The sequence below is a fragment of the Periophthalmus magnuspinnatus genome, chromosome 5, assembly GCF_009829125.3.
Source record: "Periophthalmus magnuspinnatus isolate fPerMag1 chromosome 5, fPerMag1.2.pri, whole genome shotgun sequence".
NCBI classification, from domain to species: Eukaryota; Metazoa; Chordata; class Actinopteri; order Gobiiformes; family Gobiidae; genus Periophthalmus; species Periophthalmus magnuspinnatus.
The window spans coordinates 10,235,878-10,255,132 of record NC_047130.1 but is presented as its reverse complement, the minus strand read 5'-3'; the positions used below and the strand labels follow the sequence as shown (position 1 = coordinate 10,255,132).

Here is a 19,255-nt window from a genome sequence, read left to right as displayed (position 1 = left end):
TGTAAAATCAATCAAAGATTCTTTTTTTTTTTTTTTTTTTTTTTTTTTTTTGTGAAGAAAATTGTTGTTTTTATTGCTTTGTTTACAAATCGGCTGTTTTTCTATAGGTATAAGTCACAAAAACACTCCTTGAAATTATTTATGTTTTTTACCCCAATCATTGAAACTCAACGAGATATTCGGTACTATGTATAGTGTGACTGTGGAGGTCATGGTGGGTCACATCATTTTTACTAAAACTCATTGGATTTTCTCAAGAAAATTTGCACCAAAAATGATTTTTACCTTGATTTTTAGAGTATGTATAGGCTGAAAAACATGAGTTTATAATGGAAGTAGAGACACACAAGGCAAAAAGCACAAGGGTTAGCAATGCATGTTTTAAACACGGTATAAACATTTCAGAGAAGACCAGGCTTATTAGCAGCCACTGCAAGGATCACATGCATTTCATAACACTTTCAGACTAAGACTTCACAAAGTGTAGGTAAGAGCCATTGATATAGAGCTCATTATTTCTATGCCGAGCACATTGTATTATAGGCTACCTTGTGAGTAATTGCACCCTTTTGCTAATTGCGACTGTGATATCAGTCCAATTGTGACTAATTTTCTTGATCACAGCGACAAAAACTTTTTTTTTATAAGCCATTATAGCCTATATTACACCAACCAGATCATACACATTTTGGACTGTTTGTATCATTTTAAAAAGGCCCATGATCTAGGCTAGTGCCTATGTTATTGCCTGCTTGCAGTAGACTGGGGAGAGATTTGTGGTTTATCTTGTATCAAGATAATTATGCAGCAATCATCAGTCAGAAACAGAATGTGGCAGATGTAGCTATAATCTGTAGCCTGAAAGTACTTTTTTTTAACAGATTCCATGCCTCAGTCAGTTTTGAATGTTAGTAAAATTGATGAGGAATGGCTGTTAAGGCCTATACCTACAAGTTTATAGTGTAGCTACTAACATGAGATATAAATCAGTTTTCATGTGTGAACCATAGACGGTATACGGAAGTGGACTAAGTGAGTGTGACGGCACCCATAGCTTTCAGTTCCAGTCAAATGAAGCTCATCAAGCCCAACAGTTATGGCAGCAAATTTGGAGCCAATTTCCACATTTGGAATTCCGACGTGGGTATTATAGCGATGGTGTTGAAGGAAAAGTGAATTAGAGCAAGAGTCGATGGAGCCGGAAGTGCGCCCATGCTCACTTCCTATTTGGAACTCGGCGGTTAGCGCTTAGCTATGTCCGTTTATATATACAGTCTATGATGTGAATCCGTCAGCCCTGAAGTGTCCTGATGTGCAGAAGAAGATTGGACCAGGAGTCGTTCTGTTGTCTCATGAGACTAGTTTAGTCTAGATCTATGAGCAAGCACCATTTTTCAATATACTCCCAGTAATCAGAAATAATTAAATAAGGCATGCACATTTTAGCTTCACTACTGTTGTCTGGCAGTGCAACAGCTGTTAATTTCCAGTGAAAAAAAAAATCTAGGGATGTACCGATCCAGGTTTTTTAGCTCCGATACTGATTTTGATACTATGGCTTTAAGTATCTGCCAATTCTCAAAATCAACATACCAGTGCAGAGACTGAAAAGAGCATTTATCTCCTTAACACTAAATTAACTTAAGACAAAACTGATCTAAATGTGTTGCTGTAGCTGTTATTTAACCCGCAAGTAGCTACAGAACAACTTAATCGTCTTATTACATCAAATTATATGTCCAGGATATGGCCAAAATCGATATTTGGAAGCTAATATCTGCCCCAGCAAATTTTTCAGGATCAGCGCCTATATCAGATATCAGCATGAGATCGGTGCATCCCTCAAAAATCTGGCACCTTAAGCGATCCTTTGCTGTAGAAGTCAGATAAATGTGTTCACACTGCACAAGATCAGGTTCAAATCAGATTTATGTCCACATGTGAAGGAGGCCTGGGTCACAACTGTTCACACTGACATGAAAGACTCACCTCCAGGGCACATATAGGAAAAAAATCCACATCTTATCTGCAGTGTGAACACAGACTAAATCACACATGAGTTATATCAGAAACAGCAATCTAAAACCAAATAGTAGGTGGAACATTGTGGGTGTGGAGGTAGTAAAAGAGAATAGCGCATTTGAACATATTTTCATAAAGCCAGTACTAGTTAAAGGATACTTAATATATCCCATTACATTGATGCTGTTCACAATAAAACTTACCTGGAGTTGTGTTTTGTTTCATTCACATCTAGGCCCATGTTTCAGTAATCCTACCCACTTTATAGCCATACCTGCATGTCAGTGTCCTACTACATCATCATATCTCAGAAGCTAAGCAAGTCCAGTCCTGGTTAGTGCTCTGGATGAGAGACTGCTGCCAACGCAAGGGGCTCTGGTGGAAACTGTGTCATTGTCTCCATAGGCAAGACACTGTGTGAGATTGGCAGTTTGAGAGGACTGAAAAAAAGAGGGGTAAATAAATCCAATGCATTATATTGTCATTATTATTATTATTATTATTATTATTATTATTATTATTATTATTATTATTATTATTATTATTATTATTATTATTATTATTATTATTATTATTATTATTACTATTATTATTGTTATTATTATTATTATTATTATTATTATTATTATTATTATTATTATTATTATTATTATTATTATTATTTTTATTATTATTATCATCATCATCATCTCAGTAGCTCAAAACGACTTGCTGATGTCATGATGTGGCATTTTTGTTTTGTCATTGTCTTTCCACAGAGGAGTAAGGTTGAAAAGCAAAAGGCTGAACAAAGCACTGGAGCTTTAACAAAGCGTAGTCTCCATGGTGCTCATTAGGCAGAATGTGCTGCCTGGCAGTTGGCTAGTCACTATTGATCCCACTGGTCACCTCGTTTACATATAGATCTGTACCAGGATTCAGGGCAGTAAAAATAGTCCTGGTTTAGTTTAGTCCTTTAGAGCATGCTCAGACTTGTTGTTCTTTGGCGCTGAGTTGAGTCTATTTTAGTCCTGGTCTTGGTTTAGACCTGGTTCTGGTTGAGTTAGAAGTCATGGTTTAGATAAAGAAGGGTTTAGTAGTTTTTTTTTGTCCTTTGGTTTAGTCCTGGTTCAGTCCTGATTCAGTCAAGGTTTAGTCTTGGTTCAGTCCTCATTTAGTCTCGGTTCAGTCATAATTTAGACTAGGTTCAGTCCTGGTTTAGTCTTGGTTCAGTCATAGTTTAGACTTGGTTCAGTCCTGCTTTAAACTTAGTTCAGTCCTGGTTTACACTTGGTTCAGTCGTGGTTTAGTCTTGGTTCAGTCCTGGTTTAGGCTCCGATCAGTCCTGGTTCTGTTCTGGTTTAGACCTGGTGCAGACTTGGTTCAGTCCTAGTTCACTTTTGGTTTGGCCCTGGCTTAATCCTGTTTTAGCTCTTGTTCTGGTTTAGTTCAGGTTTAGTCCTGGTTTAGACCAAGTTCAATTCTGGTTTAGTCCTGCTTTATTTCCAGTTCAGTTCTGGTTCAGTCCTGTTTTAGTCTCAGTTCAGTCCTAGTTTAGTCCTTTCAAAGAGCATAAGCCCTGGGTGAGGCTATATCACCACGTGGGTTTACTTTCATTCATAAACCCATGTACTTCCTGATTTTAGAGGAAGTCTAAAAACGGACACAAACCCACTTCCTCCTCTGGGGCCTTTTTATTTGACTCTACACAACACAGCCACCATTCCATGCACTCTCCCAAAACATATTTAGGCTACTAAGATTTACTATGGTATTGAATCTAACCTCTCATACCAATACAAAACATAACAATAAACCTAAAACAACAACCAAACCAGGCCTAAACCACATCAGAACCATGACTGAACCAGGCGTAGCTTCAGTATTGCAAGAAGGATTGTGAGTTCAATTTCATGAATGTCTCTCTGCTCATGGGCAGTGCCAGAGGGGGGCTTGAGGGGGCGCTAGCTTCCCCTAGAATGGCCAATGCACCCCCATAGCACGCCTAAAGATTTTTGCCCCACTTTCATAGCACATCCAATCTTGATTAAAAATGTTGCTCAAAATGAGACTCCAGTAAAAGCAGAATTCCATATCAACTTTTATAAAACACTAAAGGGGCTAGCTACATTTAAACTTGTGTAAAACAGCAAAGCAAACATTTTAGGAAGGAGTCGACTGTTGGCATAACCATAGACATATTTGGATTTAGTCGTAAACTTTTATGGACTATAAGGGCTCTAAAACACAAACTAAAGGGCATTTTATATCAAAGACAGTGGGGTTATTATTTAAAGGTAATAAATAAAGAAATACATATTTCAGCAGTAATACACTTTATATTTATTGTATTGTATATCAACTTTTACTATATTTGTTTAATAATCTATTTGGATGCTTACAAAAATCACAAAATGTGGTTTGGTGTCTGCCTTTCAGTCAGTATAATGCTTAAAGTGCACATAATATTGATTTCACATAAAATAAAAAAAAAACAAACGAACACAATTATATATAAAATTTTACTAAAACTCTATTTGAGCTTGTTTTTTTTATTTTATTGAGCAGCAAATATCATGTACATAGAGGTATTTCCTTTTATTTTATTGTTTATTTGAATAAGGACAGATGCAACAAACACAGATGAACAATTCAGTAATCTGATGTGTGGTGCACAGTGTTTATAGCCAGGGCTGATTCCCAACATCAGTTCCTAGAAGGACTTTTAAAAGTGTTCAAATTTCACTTAAAAGAAGTGGGATTATTTGTAGAAAAAGCAATAAATACAGTGAATTTGCCAGATGCACTTTAAGTAAAAAAAAAAAAAAAGAAAATTCTAAAGCAGGACTATAACAGATGCTCAGCTAGTGCCAAATCAGGACTCAAAATCAACAATTAGCTCATTCAGACGACAATAGTGTAGTAATAGTTGTAGTGTAGTTCTCCAATTGAGCCACTAGATGGTAGTATAAACCAGGTGAAGATTTGATACGTTGTTGTAAAAAAAAAAAAAAATGGCACGTATATAGTATGCTTTTGCCTTGGCCTATATTTTTTTTCCTCAGTATTTTCATGACGCTGTACATTTAATCTTTTTACCATAAAATAGACTAAAGTAAAAGCGTGCATTGTCATTTTGGTTGTATTTATTGCACTGAAAACATTGGACTTGCATCTCCACAAACCTGACTCTTATCTGGCCTGGAAGAGGGCCTTTTCCTACTTGTCTCCAATGAAATGTTGTTCCTTTGGCTATAATCTTCCATAGTATACCATAAAACGTATCCATCTGCATGGAAAATATTCTGAAGTATGGTTTTAACTTTTGTATTTCCATGGAAATATACAGGAGACATGCCAGCTCCAGAAAGCTGCATACTGTCCCATCACTAATTTGAACAGTTTCACTAGTAATTTAAAGCATGCCACTTTTAAAATTCATTTTAACTTCAAGTGACTATGACAGGTTAGACTACACATGTCACTGAAACACAGTTAGTATCATTATATTAAAGAAAAAAAAAATACAAATTTTGGTGGTTTATGATTTTACTTCCTGGTTGGACATGAGCAGCAGATACCTGTTACCTAGCAACCATTATGTGAACAAAGGCAAAACAATGGTCTAAATTGCACAATACTTATGATTAAACTAATAGGTAAATGACAGTACTTTTTAGTTTGTTAAATGAATGTTTAATCTGTCAGAAAAATGTCTTCCTTGTCTGTTTTAGATGGACGTGATGACATAGACAAAGGTACTCCTTTTTAGAACTCAGCACTACTTTGCGATTTTGTACTTTTCTTCTCAACTTTCTTCCACAAACTGCTACTTGACTTGCCAAAAAATATGAATCTGTCAAATGCACTTTAATCATAGAGCCAAAAAGTATAACTATTGCTAAATATCGATATCTCAGTTCTTAACAGCCATAATGCACGTCAGAAAAATGTTCCAATATGGTGAAGCCCTAATGGATGTATATAATGGAAAAGTGCCATTTAGTTGGATTGTTATAACTTACGTGGAGGAAGTGTCTCATCCACTTTACCATGAGTCATTTGGTTTCAGAGAAGAGCATTATCTGAAGAAAAAATGTCATTCAGTGATGCAGTTTGTCCTCTTCTTCATTTTGTTTTGTCCCTGTAATTCATGTGAAGAAATAGTGACAGTATAAGTTTGTACGCAAAAGTTATTAATAATGCATTTGATTGGTACAGACACTCAAAGACGCTTTACAGAGCACTATTCGTTCACTCTACACTTGTGCTATTGTAGCCACAGCTGTCCTGGGGTAGACTGACAGAAGCGAGGCTGCCAATCTGCACCATCGGCTCCTCCAAACACAACACACACCTCCACACACCCCAACACACACCGCACACTGGCACCTAGTATTTCAAGCTGTCTCCCATCCAAGTACTAACCCACCCTAACCCTGCTTAGTTTCTGAGATCTGACTTTGACAAGGAGGTTTGGCCACTAAAATATATGATTGTCAAGGTTTTACTTAGGTCCCAAAACCAGCACACAACTGTTTATCAGGCTGGGGGTCCAGAGGTGCAGGTAGGTGTTGGGCTGGCTAGCAGGCAGGCAACTTGAACAGTTTAGCTCTGACGACTTTCCTTTTCTCCCTCTAATGTTGCACCATAACAGATACTCAACAGTCTGGAATAGTTTTTTATTTTTTCAATTAGCACACTGCATCTGCAAAGTGCATTTTCCTGAACTAAAGGAACTAAACGTCAGATACAAAGCCTTACTTAAGTTTTAGTCAAATTATGCTACTTCGTGGACCTTCTACACCCACATAAGAGGCACCTGGGACAAAAGAAGCAATTGTAGTATAAAGTTAACTTGTTTTGTGGCAGGAGTAGCATCCACAACAAACTGACAAGGACGAGATGAAAAACCAGGAAGTAATGAGGGACACTGGATCCAGGTGAGCCAGCTGTCAGATCAGGTAAGCCGACACCCAGGTGAAAGGACAGGCAACACAGAAGGGAGAGGGAGACAACAGGGAAAACAGCAGAAGGTAAAACAAGAGGATCCTGACATGCATAATGACATAATGATCATTTTAAAATCATTCTTCAGTTCACGTTCATGTTGGTAGGAGATGGCATAATGTCAGAGAGAGGGTCAGGGTTGATGAAGACAACCCTTACTCCAATTTGCCCCTCTCTCCGTAACGCCGTCATTTTCGTCTTAAAATGTTCGTATTAACTCGCTCTACATTATCCTGGTATTTTTATTTAGCTAAAAGTCATATTAGAGTTGTGAAAAGCGCATATAAACTCATCGCAGTTGGAATAATTTTGGACCGCCTCAAACCGTTTAAAATGAACTAGTTCTGTATGAGTTGTTGTGCACTTTTGTCATACTTGGTGACTTCCCGGAGCTGTTTGTGTCGCCATCTTGAGTTATGGTTCCATGTGCTATTGATTAAAAGTGTGTCAGCCTGATGGAGGACTGCGGACGGGTGGACGTGGGAGAAACATTGAACTGAATCCAGAGAAGTACCATCAGCCAGTACATTACGACCACTACCACAGGTGAAGAGGAGTAGATTCTCAACATGTCCTCCAACTTCATGTTTTAGTATCAGGAAAAGATTTCAGTATATTTAATGTCTGTAAGAGTGGGAGATAGGTAAATGAATAAATAGCATAATGTCTTACAGTTTGCCCGTCATTGGTATACCTCATTTTGTGGTAATCCGTGGAGCTACTTTAGTGTTTTGGTTAGTTTTTAAAAGTCTATTCATGGGTTTCAGACAAACAATTCCTTCTTGCTCACTGGCCTCTCCAAACGAGCATTAAGACAGCTACAGTACATCCAGAACGCTGCTATTTGGGTCCTGACTAGAACCAGGAAGTACGAGCCCATAAGTCCTGTGCTCAGGTCTCTGCACTGGCTCCTGTGGCTCAGAGAAAAGACTTTAAAGCAGCTCTGCTTGTGAAGTCTCTCCATGGCCCAGCGCCAAAGTACATCTCTGACATGTTAGTGCCATACGAACCATCTCACACTCTGAGGACTTCAGCGACCGGCCTCCTGTTGGTGCCTAGAGTCAGGACTAAACATGGGGAATCAGCGTTTCAGTTTTATGCAGCTAAAACCTGGACCTTCCACAACGTAACGCTGATCTTCTAAACCTAAAGACAAAAAAACAACTCTCAAAAACCCATCAAATAATCGCAAAATTGGATACATCTCTTCATCTCACCATGGCCAAATGGGAACAGGACCTGATAGTTGCTCCCGATGCCTTCTCTTGGTCTCAGATCTGCCAAAACATTTACACCATGACATCCACAAATTTACAACTGATTCAATACAAAATGTTGTTGTGATAATAATGAATAAAAAAAATTCTACACCAACCCACATAAAATCTATCCCACACCCTTCACTACTCATGTCACCCACACCACAATCAACTTCTCACTTTTTCTTAAATTTTTTGTAATGTATTATTATTTCAAATGACCAGTTATTATATTATGAAAACAACTCACCCTTATCTGAATCAGTAATTTTCTTTCTTCTTTTTTTTCTTTTACTTCAAGTGGAGAGGGAGACAGGAAGAGGAGAAAAGGGAGGGAAGGAGGGGAAAAAAAAAAAAAGAATAAATTGCCTGGCCTGCTTGACAGATGAGACAAACCAACTCCCTTTCAGGTCAAAGGGCTGCCTCATAATCGAGCCATCCTGGTCAGCACCCCCTTCAAGGTCAAGGTGTGACCAGGATGAAGGCTCGCTGCCCTTGACTGTACTGACCTTATTTAACAAAAAAGAAAAAACAAATAAATAAATAAAAAATTGAAACCTCACTAAATTACTTAACCTGTCTCTCTCTTTTTTAATGTTCTGCCTTTTCCCTCTTATTTCCTTCATTTTCTTTTTTCTATTTTATTACTTACCTACCCACACACACGCACACCCCCGACACCCCCCCCCCCACACACACACAATGTCTCACGTCTTTTTTTTTATTTTGTATTGTCTCTAATATCACAATAAAAAAGAAAAAGAAAAGAAAAAAGAAAGATTGTCCCCCCTCTCTCTGTAACTCTGTCTACAGTGAGCCTTATCATTTTGGTCTTAAAATGTTCGCATTAAGTCGCTCTACATGATCCTGTTGTTTTTATTTCACCATTTTGTCTGTGAATCAAGTTATGAACATTAAAAACAGAAAAACCAGCGGCGAGGGTGGGAGGGGATGTTACCTTCAACAGTCTCTCTCCGGATTGGTTCTTTAGTTTAGTTTAGCCCCAATGAGCTTCATTTGACTGGAGATGAATGCTCTGGGTGACGTCACACTCACTTTGTCCACTTATTTATACAGTCTGCGGTAGCTACCAACTACTGTATCTACTGTACCCTAACCCTTTAATTAAGTAGGCTAGTTACAGTACCTGAATAATCCTTAATTAAACTGTCTCTCCTCATGCTTTATTAAGGCTAAATAGTTGTAGAGTAGCTATTATAAAAGCAGTTTATCATAAAGGGGTTTGTGTGACTTGTTCTACACACACATGCATCATTTCAATTCAAAGTAGCTTTATTTTTGTTTCTGGGGCTTGTAAACACGCTTTGGTCACATTTGTATTTTATTAAACAAAATTGAGCTTTCAACAATGTTATAACGTTTGCTCATCAAAAACATGCCTGAAGAGGTTTTAGATGTTTGAGTAATTTTGCGATCTCTCCCGGGCCTTTTTCAGATCCTCCTGTAAGATCAGCCTACGTCCTCCATGTGGCAATCCTCCATAAATATACAAAAACATGACAAAAAATTGTACACAACAACTTCACAAACCTGATGCGATGTGCAGCAGTTTTATTAGCGGGATGTCAGAGTACCAAAAATGAAAGTGAAACTTATAAAACATGTTAATACATTGTTTTGGTGAATATAGCATTTTCAACACAATAAAAGGTAACATGGTGATCTAAAAGTGTGTTTGCAGTTAACACCCCTTAGAAGTAAAATACTCCCTTTCTCAATTAGATTTGTGTTAAATCTCCCTCTGCTGACAGCAATAGACATGAACGATGAAAAAAGCCTGTGAAATCCATTTTGCCATCATGCTAATATACCCATGTGTTTGTAGTGAGCACAATATTAGCGTGGAAATGCACAGAAAGAGTCCTGTGATGGATCTCTGGGTTTGTGATGTACAGTATTACATGCATGTCAACAAACAAATTCAGTGATTAAAAACAGAACTAGTTCATTTAAAAAAAGTTTGCAATGGTCCAAAGTTATTCCTCACTTACCTTATGCATTCTGGGCATCCAAATTATTACTTTTTACAAATCTTGCCATGTCGGTAAAGCTAACAACAACTAGCATGTTAACGTGCACTCCCTGATTGTCTGACAATAAAATGCTTTCTAACTAGCTATAGACAGTACACAGCTGACTTATTTTGACCGCAAGACCTGCTTATACAATATGTCTGTACTGGGGCAAGACAAATTTTGCTCAAATACATGGGAAAAATCTGGTACAAGGCCTTTTATAGTGACACGACTATAATCACGAACAAGGGTCTAACAATCCCAGCTCTGTATTTGGTATTTTTTGTTCAACATTATACAAAAGTCAGTTTTGCTTAGTGTGTGTCCTTTAATCTTCATGCAATGTCATAAATAATGTGCAATAATATAGAACTTTAAAGGTCCTATATTACACAAAATTGACTCTTGCAAGCTTTAACCCATGTTGTAATGCTGTTACCTCATCAAACACATACCTGGAGTTGCAGTGTTTGTTTCACTCACACGTTTGAGTAACACTTTATTATTAGTAAAGGGTCACATATAGTGCTTTTACACCGTCAAGATCCTCAAAGCAAGGAACCACTCACCTATTAGTGAACCCATACACTGGGTGTGTGGTGGATTAAGTGTCTTGCCCAAGGACACAACAACAGCATTCATCTGTGGGAGCTGGAATTACATCACCAACCTTGGGATCAGTGGATCTGACTGCTCAACTAATGATGTTTATGTCAAGAGTGGGATTTGAACTGCCACCCTTTGGATCAGTGGACAAACCCTCTACCAACTGAGCTACTGTCTAATAAAGACTATATCTTCAAACCTCAAAATGCTCTGTTCGACCTTATGAAGCAGTAGTTTTAACAACTTCCTGTTATCTTTAGTTCAGTCGTGATCGGCAATTCTGGGGCTGAAATTCTCCAAATGATTCTAGTGAAGGTGTATGGAGTTTATGAACACAGTGGAGAACATCCAGTATTGCCACATGACATCACACGGTGGAACAAAGTGTTTTCAGTTTGAGAGAAAAACTCAGCCTAAATATACAAAGTTTGTGTTAAACATGTGTAAATGAAACAAAACACAACTCCAGGTCTGTTTGTGATGAGGAAACAACATTATAACATAGATCAGAAAATAGTGTTATAGTATAGGCTCTTTAAACTAACTAGTACACCCATGTTTCCTATTTGGTTTTAATGTTTGTTTGAATTGTCAATGGATGTCATGCCCAATGGATTAGAGAATCAATACTTTCCAATCACCATAAATCTGGGATGCTACTCCCTCATTACTGACCTCTACTTCCAGGTACACACACTACACACTACATAGGCAACATACATCATAATCACGCTCACTGGACGAATGCTTTCACTGTATATGGTCCCCCGCGGCCTCCTGGGTAATGTGCTGGAGTGGGACGGATCCGGTAGGCGCTGAGATTGGAGGAGGAATAGAGAAACGTCCCATAGAGAAACAGATGGATCACGCACAGCTAACACTTGTCTGACACCACAGGGACACTTATGAGTTATTATTATGTAAGAGCAGAAAATTGTGAGTCGTTTATTAAAAATATGAAACTAGACGTAAAGAGGTGGAAGAATTATCTTGTTTATGGGTAGCGATAAGTTGCATTTACCATTTTCTGATTAAAACCCACTCTTCCTTTGTATAATTTAAAGGTGCACTATGTAACATTTCAGGTGGAGAGTCTGCCACCTGCTTGTTTCCATGGAGAGGTTATTGCCATGTTCCAAAGGGTGGAATTAAATTTTGGAGCTCTCTACCATGTTATCATGTCATTCCCTCATTAAAAACCTGACTGAAGAGGTTTTAAATGTCATCCATGCATGTTTGAGTAATCTAGTGATCTCTCCCAGGCCTTTTTTTTTTTTTTTTTTTTTTTAACCCTCCTTACAGTTAGTGGTACGATTCAGTCCACTGCTCAAAATCAATACACAAAAGCTTAAAAAATGAAAATAAAATGTATTAAACATGTCAATGCAATGTTTTGGGTGAATATAACATTTTCAAAACAATAAAAGGTAACACGGTGATGAATATGTTATGTGTTGCACTTAATACTGCATAGAAGTGAAACACACCCACTTTAAACTCATCTGTCTCCATGGAGACAAGCACATAATACCATCAGGCCATGTTACAGGTCAGATCTGTGGGGAGGTGACCCTTCACAGTAAGAAGTAATGTTTTTCAAGGTAAGTTTCAAGTTACTGTAAAAACAACGGCAACAAAACACTTGGAACTATTGAATTATGCAATCACTAATCAAAACTAATTTCACAAATGTAGAGCTATTACTATGATTGTATTTTGTATTATTACTTGTATATTTTTTTAAATCTTCTGTGATGTCTGGCTTTTGTTCAGTGGTAAAGTACTGGACTTAAGTAAAATTTTTAGGTGTTTGTACTTTACTTATGTACTTTTAACTTTTACTTCATTACAACTGAGAGCTGTATCTGTACTTTTTCCTCCACTACATTCTTGAACTGGACTGGAAAGTAAAAAGTACTTTTCATATGATTTGAGGGATTATTTTTACCATGTTCGTGGTAACATCCTGACTAAATGTTCCGAGTTCAAGCTTCGGTTTTGAGCAAACAAAAAATAAATACTGTACACAAAATTCATAAAAAAATGTAGAAGTTGATTTGTTTTGTTACTGCTGACCAAAATCTGTCTCATTTTTAATCAATATCACTACATTTCCACTTTAACAAATGAACAACATGTGTGAAATACTTTTACTTTTTGCTCTTAAAGTACATTTTGAAATAGGTACTTAAATACTTTACTTGTACTAGATTTTTATAGATTTTTTCATATGATGGTAAGTAACAAAACTGAGTACTTCATTAACTACTACTCTCTTGTCGATGCAGATATAGACCACAGGAAGAATAGCAATACTTTTTCAGTAGCTAATGGAAATCTGAATCAAAACAAAACAAAACTAGAGTGCGTTAGTTTGAGTGTAGTTAACTCTTCCCTTCAAACAAAGATGAGGCAGTGACTTACCAGCTTGATGTATTTTTATCATATAATTTAATATTGTAAAACATGACTTCCAAAGACAAAAAGTAATTAAAATGCTACTTCTATGATTTCCTGTTTCTCTTATACAGTTTGCAAATATATTATGCATGTACAATATGCACATCGACACACAGTTTAACTTCAAACCAGAGCTCAAACGAGTCAATGAATTAATAACAACTAACTGTCACAGCTCCATCTTGGCTGTCCCCTTATGTCTGTGTGTTTAATTGTTTTTCTGTGTGCTGGTGCAACTGGGGAGTGCCTCTGGTCGTGCATGTGTCTGGCTTGTAGCACAGCACCTGCATGAGACCCGCCTACAGCCTCTGTCTCCGGCTCACTGCACTCCCAGCAAAGCACCTGTGCGCCGGCACCATTTAGCACTAAACCCGGATATTTTCACATTGCATCAATATGTTTAAAGGTGTTTATTCATTTTGAAGGACTCCATTTTGCCTGAACCCTGAGCCGTGTTTGTGACATAATTGATTAAATATTGATGAAATAATCAATTAATTCAATGATTAAATAATCATTTCCTGATCTATACACTGCAGACTCCAAAACATGTGCTGAGAACAAAACTCAGACAGAGGTGTAATTACACCAAAATGACAGAAGAAACATGAAAATGTACATTTTAAAAACAGAACAAGGTAACATTTTGACCATATTAAACATCTTTGTAAATCCCTGTGATGGTTAAATATGTATTTTCAGGGCATTTGAAGCATCCATAGTCTCCTTCTGCTGTGTCTGTGCGGAAAACCAGCCTTACAATATGGCTGACTTGATCTGAAGACAGTTCTTTTTTATATTTGACAACATTATATGATTTTTTATAATGACACTGCTTTATTTTAAGAAAAACAAAAAGAGAAGAAAAGAACACAAGCACGTTTGAGTCAGTGTATTCTCATAAGGGAGCTGCAGGGGGAGCTCTATTGCTGAAAGTTACTTAGTTCTACTTGAGCTAAAATAAAAAAAAAAAAAAAGGAAAACCCATTCACAAGCCTTTTACTCTCTATACAACTAATGGAAAATCAAGTCAAGAAGGAGCACCCCATATCAGAATACCAGGAGTGGGGTTCGAACCCACGTGGACTATTGCCCATTGGATCTTAAGTCCAACGCCTTAACCACTCGGCCATCCTGGTCACAAGGAGCATGAATTCAGTCTAGCATGTTGGTTTTATCTTTCAAAGTTTAGCAGACTCAATATATTTGCCACTGAGTCAGCCACTGTCACACTTGGCAAGAATGGACAACTAGAACTAGTAGCATCGACATGTAGGTTTACTCAAACATGCACGAATGAAACAGCAACTCCAGATATGTGTTTGAGGGATTTGAACATACTTAAACCCTGTAAAAAAATCCATAAAGCAGAATATTGCTCCTTAAATGACCTTGTGAGTTCTATGCGGGCTGTGCGTCACATTCACAGGTGCAGGCAGAAAGAGGAAGTGCAGGATTTGCTGAGTGCAGATGGAGGGAGATTAGAAAGTACTGCGTGTGAGAGCTCATCAAAACTCCATGACCTACTTTTTGAATAAACTGCCCTAAAACTTTGGCCTAAATGAACAAGCTGTCGCAGGGCTAAATGTGTACATAGTTTTCACAGACATACATGTTATAAGCATTCTGAATGATAATATGGCCCTTTGTGGTTAATGTTGGCAGTCATTTCTGATATCAATTTATGAGTAGCTTAAAAATAACTGTTTTCAGAAGTGTGTGTAAGTAAGGAAAGTGAGTTTTGAACCTCCAAGGACTACTATAAACTGGGTCTTAAATCCAACACTTTAACTACTCGGCCATCCTGGTACATAAAAATAAACTATGGCAGGGATGGTCAGATATTATTTTTTTAGCCAATATCTGTATCTGGACAAACAGCCACACAAACACAGAGACAGTGCAGAAAAAAATATTGGTGCCAAATTTCTGCTAAATTTTCAATATCGGTCAAATAATGATATCTATGGAAATCGTCTGAATATCGCTGATCCCTACATCAATGGAAAGATACACAGTTTAACCCTACTGCGTCGGCATGAGGCTCTTTAAAGACTGAGCACATTATAGACCATCATAGTTCGCCTAGACTTTTTTTTTGCCATAAAAATCATGTTAAAGGAAGTATCAGCATGTACTGCCTTTTTTCACACAACTTCCTCTATTTTACAGGTACCTATCCTTATTTTTCCTTTGATGCATGAAATAACTGACTAGAAGAAGCACCTTCGCTCTGATTGGTCATCTTCGAGGGACAAAATAAGCACATTACCGTAATGACAGTAACATATTTAAAGAGCCTCATGCCTCTGCTTTGAGACGCCGGTTGAATTTACACGATAGCACAATTGGTTGCGGAGTTACGGTAATTAAAAGTCTACAACTACAAGTCTATTGGCGACGATAGCATCCGACACTATAGAGTTAATACAATGCAATAATCATGTTTTTGTGCTTACCTCAGTAATGGCACTGAAAGTATTATTTCACACATTTAACTGCATGTACTTTCTTTTTTTTTAACCTGTCATATGTACTTTAAAAGATGAACTGTGTAACTTTTCTGGTGGCATGTAACTTATTGATCTCCATGGAAACTTGATAGGATTCAACCAGACAAAGACACAGATCAGATATGTGGAAATGCGAACCCGCTCATAGTATGAATGCATGTTTTTCAACTTATAAATGGCATTTTTAGCCATAAGGAACGCATACTATAATGATAACTTAAATGCAATACTGTGGAACATATCAGGCAAAGCAACATTTAGCAGTTAGCACAGTCTCCACCGGAAAAGTTACGTAAAGCACCTTTAAGAAAGTAACAAACAAAAACAAGAGAGTTAGTCCTAGAAAATCCCAAATCTTCTTATTCACATGTAGGACAACAAGACTTATGTAAGTGCAGTGAACAGATGCAGAGTAAAGACAGGTGCGCTCGCTAATATCACCGCTGTTTCTCAGATTTTAAGCACTCATCTTTGGTACAGTTACATAAGGCCAGCAGATCTGTCCCCTCCTTAATGTCAGGAGCTGTTCAGAATTCGAATGCGCCGAGTCCTGTGTGGAGATGGCATTTGAGTCGGAAAGGTCAAAGATGCATGGGTGTTGCACTGACAGAGGAGGTCAGGGCACAACTGGAGCTTCTGGTAGGAAACAGGAATACAAGTCTTCAGGACATGACGAGATGTCAAAATGTGCATAGATACAGATATGGCTCAGAAAGTTGTGTTGTAGAATAGATCGTACAAACCAGAGAGTTGTACGAAGAAACAAAAGCCTGGAATTCTAACACAGGAGAAGTTTACATCAGCACAGAACCCAGCACCTGGAGACACGAACCCTCAAGACACTGACAGTCTGGATATGCTTCCATTGTAGGGAGTATTATATCTCTGACATAGGTTAAGATAACAAGGACTGAACTATCAGTGTGGGGCTGGCACAGCACAGAAATGCAAATTCTCTATCAAGTCATTTATGTGTGAAGTGCTAAATAACAAGATAGGTGGTAGAGCAAGACTAATCATAATTGAATCCAATCAGCAAATTATAAAAGCTGCAATTTTTGAAGAAATATATTCTTCCATAAACAACAAAACATTCCATCTTATTCCACACAAAAACTGCTAAACCTGTAGTTTAGACCACTTTAAGTAGAATCATCCGAGGTAGACAGTTAAAAACATGCACTAAACTCTGTTAATCTGAGGTGAAATACATTTTATTTTATTTGTAAATCGTAGGTGACCAATGAGCTCCTTCATTTCACATGTGTCCCTGAAACAAACCCCAAAAAAACCCTGATCTGATCTGATTGCACAATCACGTTTGACTTGAGACTTGATGTGGGGATGTAGGGATCAATCTGTATAAAAAATACAAAGAGAGATCGTCCTGGATTTGCCAGGCAACCTCAACTTAAACAAACAGTGACAAGCTGCATGAGATGAATTATATGAATTCAAAGCTCAGCAAAGCCTTCACAGGAGTAGGGTTTGAAACCACGAAGGACATCTCCAACTGGAGAGCATTGGAACAAATGAGTAAAGTTATGAAACACAAGTGATCAGTTATGTCTGTGGACTTTATAGACAAATCACAAATCTCTTTCATCAAAGCCTGGACCACTATTAAAATGTTCAATTGGAGTAAAGCAGGTTTCTTTTGTCTTTTAAACGTTTTATAATTAAAGTCTATCAGCAGTGGAGTTCAAACCCAGGAGGACTACTGTCCACTGGATGTCAAGTTCCACACATTAACTATTCAGCCATCCTGGCCATCACTTCTAGTGATGCTTGTTTTACATATTTCTTCAAAGTGGAATTCCAGTACACAAAGGCATGATAAAGTAACGTCAGTGTTTGAAAGTATCCTATTTGTAAAGTACTAACTAATCAGGCTGGCAGTTGTAACAAAAGGTTTCAAATAGGAAGCTTTGTCTATCACACTTCTTTGACAAATGGAAAACAGTTTCAACTCCAAACCTAAAGTCAACCAAGGTGATTATAGTTAAAGGTATCTTGAGCTAATAAGGAACCACAAATTTGTCTGAGATGTATCAAGGCAAACAGTAACAAGCTGCATCAATTGAATTATATGAATGCAAAGCTCAACAACGCCTCACTAAGAGTGGTGTTAGAAACCACGAGGGACAAGTTCAACTGTCTTTTAAAGTCAACACTTAACCTACTCAGCCATGCTCACTGCTTTGTACTTAGGCAAAAAGTTGAGTATATTTTAAAACATGGATCAATCACTCATTTTCAGTGGTGGAAGGTAACGAGGTGCAAGTAGTAAAGTACTGCACTTAAATAGAATATTTATGTATCTGTACATTACTTTGAGAGCAGGTATCTGTACTTTCTACTTCACTACATTTTTTAACAGGACTGAAAAGTAAAAAGTACTTTTCATCTCGATTTGAGGGGTTATTTTCACCATGTTCGTGGTAACATCCTGACTAAATGTTCAAAGTTCAAGGTTTGGCTTTGACCAAACAAAAATAAACACACAAAATTTTGACTCATTTTGCTATTGTTGACCAAAATATGTGTCATTGTAAATAAATATCAATATATTTAACACTTTAACAAATTAACTACACTTGTGGGAAATACTTTAAATTTTTTCTCTTAAAGTAAATTTTTAAAACAGGTACTTTAAAACTTTTACTTTATTAGATTTTTTTATGTGATACTTTTACTTGAGTAACTGTTTTCTTCTGTATCTGTACTTTTACTTGAGTACCAAAATTGAGTACTTCATCTACTACTGTCCAATTTAAAGGCCCTATAATCACATTTTTCACATGTTTTACAGCAAAAATGCACACAACATATCTCGCCTCAGAACAGATGTATTGAATAAGAAGCTCTTGAGATCAAACTATGTCCACTGTGTCTACATCTAATTAGAAAGTGTTTTATTGTCTCTTGTTCTGAAAATTGTGAAAAACACTTACAAACTCATCAGGGTGAGTAATTGGATGGTCGGAATGCATGAAATAAGTGAGGAATAACTTTGAACTTCTGTTTTTCACGTTTTTAAGACAGTACAAATCAGACAGAGCACTTTTAAGTAATAGAAACCAGAACCAATGTCACCCAAACACATTCCATAGCAGTTTTTGTACTTTACGTATATGCTCTCAGTGACCTCCAGTCGAACACACGCTATGAGCACTGTGTTTATTGAAGAAGTCTGCCGCTGCCTGGGATGTATACGTGAGAAAATGATTTACACAGACTGAATTATGAGCTGCAGTAAAGAGGTGACGGAACCCAGAGGACGCTAAGCTAAATACTAGCTGCTGGACGCTATGCACATTTTAAACAGGACTTACAGGAAACAGAACAGCCACGAGATGCAGAAGAGAGA

At 37.4% G+C, this 19,255-nt stretch overlaps 1 protein-coding gene and 1 non-coding gene across 2 annotated transcripts in view; both read right to left on the bottom strand.

The window, feature by feature from the left end:
- The window catches only part of LOC129456250 (mucin-2-like), a 31,342-nt gene that overhangs the window by 1,969 nt on the left and 10,118 nt on the right, over positions 1-19,255 (bottom strand). The window lies entirely within an intron of this gene.
- trnal-uaa (transfer RNA leucine (anticodon UAA)) lies at positions 14,429-14,511 on the bottom strand. The gene has a single exon. It is a non-coding gene; the product is annotated as a tRNA-Leu (tRNA).